We start from the raw sequence: 3,580 nt of genomic DNA, 5'->3' as shown, positions 1-3,580 counted from the left end.
TTATGCTTTTATGTAAAGTGTCTTTGAGTATTTAGAAAAGCGCTTATAAATAAAATGTATTATTATTCTTATGTGCCAGTGTGATACAAAGCAATACTCTTCCACATTTCTTAGTTTCAGAGATGTTTTTTACCCCTTTCTGAATTTAACAAAACATGCCATACTGCTTAATTTTTTTTTAAAAGTTTCCTAATTAAGATCAGGAAATATCAAATAACAAGTAGCTTAAATAAGCATAACAATCTGACCAAGGATTTGATGCCAATACTTTATGCTTTTTGGTTCTCAATGATACAAACACAGTTCTCAGAGGGCTAAATGATTGTTTTTTGGCATTTTGAACTCATATTACTGCTTGTTGTAATTTGTTAGCGTGATGTTGAGAGTGGGAAAGACCTGTCTATTGCATGAGAGTAAACAGTTTAACAGAGTTTTTAGAGCCTCCACTAAAATCCTCCCCAGCTTGTCCTCTTCTTATCACCACTCCGAGTGAGTGGGAAACACATGCCAGCCTCTGTCCCTCCCTGTTCTGTTCCTACACTGGCATTCCCATTAGCATCTTTTTGTCCTGTCAACATGGTCCGTCAACACAAGGTCCCCGATCTGTTCACATTTTTTGGGGCTCCTTGGTGGCTGCGGAGGTCCAGAATCAGCATGAAAAATGAACAAACCCCATCAGTGCAGATTTAACATCTGTCTTCCACTAGGGGGGGCTATAGGGATGCGTTGTCATAAGCAAGATGTCTTTGTTTTAAGTTGTCTGCTCTTCGGTGCATCTGAATGTTATAGTTAATCATTTAATTTAAAAAAACAAATATTTCTTAAGTAAATGGACTGTGCTTGTACAGCTCTTTTCTAGTCATCTGACCACTCTTTTACCCTACATGCCACATTTACCACCATCTACAGAAAGTCATTTATCCACATTCATACACCGATCCACAGCATCAGGAGCAGTTTGGGGTTCAGTATCTTGCTCAAGGCCTCTTCAATGTGCAGCAGGAGGAGCCGGGTATCAAAGCACCGACCTTCTGATCAGTGGACAAGCCGCTCTACCTCCTGAGCCACAGCCGCCCCTCATTCAAGCTTTCTGAATGATGTGTCTGTGTGTGTGTTTGGTCCTCAAGGTCTTCTGTATTTGGAGTTTGAGGGAAGATATAAAAATGATAGCTTAATGACTTTTGAATTATAAATAAATGTACACAAAAACTTTATTTTCTACTCAAAATGGACACCATAGCAGTTGCAGTCAACATGGTTGTCATCATTAACTGTTTTGTATATTAGTTACCCATCAGTGAATTATTATTTTTTTGTTTGTTGTTCTTTAACAGCTTTTTTTTTTAAACTATTGTCAATGAATGTAAATGATCAAAATTTTCCCCATCAGCCTTACATCATCATCTTACCACTTGTTGTTAGCATGACAATAAGATTGTCTGTGGCAAAGACCTGTCTACTGCATGAGTGTAAACAGTTTAACACAGTTTTTTGGGGCCTCCACTAAAATCCTCCCCAGCTTGTCCTCTCTTTAACACCCTCCGGGTGAGTGGGAACTCACATGCCAGCCTCTGTCCCTCTGTCCCTCTCGGAGGTGTTCTGTTCCTGCCTTTGACGTTGGCATTTCCATTAGCAACAGCATCTTTTTGTCCTGTCACCATGGTCCGTCATCACAAGGCCCCAATCTGTTCACATCCTCATCAGCCGTGTCATTCACGAAGGGAAACTGAACATGGTGACGGGGATAGCCTTGAGGCAACTGAAGACAATGTCAGACCTCACGTGAAAAAGTGCACGTGCAGCTAATGCAGCAGGCGCAGGAATACTATTCAGGCATCTCAGTTATATAGTTACTATAGTTCAATTATGTTTGTTGGCAACCATGGAGTCGGTCTATCACTGATATATTATGATACTGGTAATTTTTCATGGCTGCACCAGTGCATCAAAAGTAATATGCTATACTGTATACCTTGCCTCATTTTATATACATTTCTCTATAATTCAGCTTTCAGCTATAATTATTGGTTTCTTCTGAAACTTCTGGATATCTGTTATAAGTTTAATTCAAGCATTTAGAGTTAGAGAGGGATCATTTTTGCTACATTTGCACTTTAAGTTCCTGCATTGATTGGCCAGGTGTGCAAATTTGAGTTTGTCTCTCAAGTTCTCTTTTTGCTTTTATGTAAAGGACATGCAATCCTATACTTTCAATGATGTGACTTGATAGTTTAGCTGACAGGTAAACTCCCACATTGTTAGTACCATCACTCCCCATTTTGTAATGCAGGCTTAATAATTGATATTTTTAGAATAACAGTGCATCAAATGAAAGTGTGCTGTGTAGCGTAAAAGAGGTAGCTCGAAAGTGACAAACCTACAGAGAATTATCACGTGAATCTGCAGCTCCCCTCAGCTTTACAGATCTTTATACTGAGTTTCAGCCCATTAAGCTGCCCGTTAACAACCACAAAAATGATTTGTTGCAGGTTTAAAGTTAAAGTTTAAAGATTGTAAATTTGTGCCCATTATTGAGAGATTTTTGGAGAGAACTTTAGAAGACATTATACGACTGATTTTACAAGCTATGGTAGTACCCCTCATAACTAGTAAATTGACTTTGACGTGTAAAACCAGTGGGGTGTTGCTTGTAATGGATATTCAACATTTTGTGTGTTTCTCAACTAACCATAATTAACGATTACTGCATCTGAAAGCGTCTTAAAATACATTAGTTTGAGAGTGATAACTGGTTCTTGTATCTTCAACTTACAGGCCAAGCCCTTAACTGACCTAGAATTCAATGGTGGCACACTTCTCTGTTCAATATGTTACACCTGACAGGAAGAGAGAATGCTTGTTGGCAGTGTATCTGGCCTTTCATAAATCTCATCATTGTTATTCTGACTTATTTACGACTGTGAGATGAAAGCGTACCAGTTTGCCACCATCGGCGAGGGATGTGTGTGTCTAAGTGGGTATTCCACATTGTTTAACTTACTTTACCTTTGTCCTTCAGCAGACACATGAAGGGCGCTCTAATGCCGCAGACCCACAGTTAAAGAGTTGTAAACTCTCAGGGACCAATTACAAAACAAATAAAGGCCTGTATCCCCTAAAGCCCGATCGCTGGGCTGCGGCTTCTGCGACACAGGAGGCCTCAGCTGGGAAAACAGACGTCTGAATAAGGTGGTGAACAAAACCCAATCGAGAGTAAACAGATGCGATGTGATGAGTTGTTTGTTCCACAACAATGTTGGTTGTCAGTGTAAAGCCAAGGTCTAACAGCTTACCTGTACTGAACATGATTTTATGGGACATCAAATATAACTTGATCCCAACCCTGAGCTGTCCTCAGTAGCCTGAGTTCTTGGACGAAGCCAGGGGTTACAGAGTCTGACTGGTGACTTTGTCTGTCCTTACTTTACCTTTTAAAGCTAAACAAAAAGGAGTAGTTCAACATTTTGTGAAATGCGCTCATTTGGGGGTTTTTTTTTAGAGTGAAATGAGAAGATCAGTATCTCCACAAAGATGAAACTACGGTGGCAACAAAGCACACAAAAAACACAAACACACCCAT

The sequence above is a fragment of the Morone saxatilis genome, unplaced genomic scaffold (genome assembly GCF_004916995.1).
Source record: "Morone saxatilis isolate NCDOM2014 unplaced genomic scaffold, NCSU_SB_2.0 Contig12, whole genome shotgun sequence".
Lineage (NCBI taxonomy): Eukaryota > Metazoa > Chordata > Actinopteri > Moronidae > Morone > Morone saxatilis.
The sequence above is the reverse complement of the archived record's forward strand: the minus strand, read 5'-3'. Positions refer to the sequence as shown.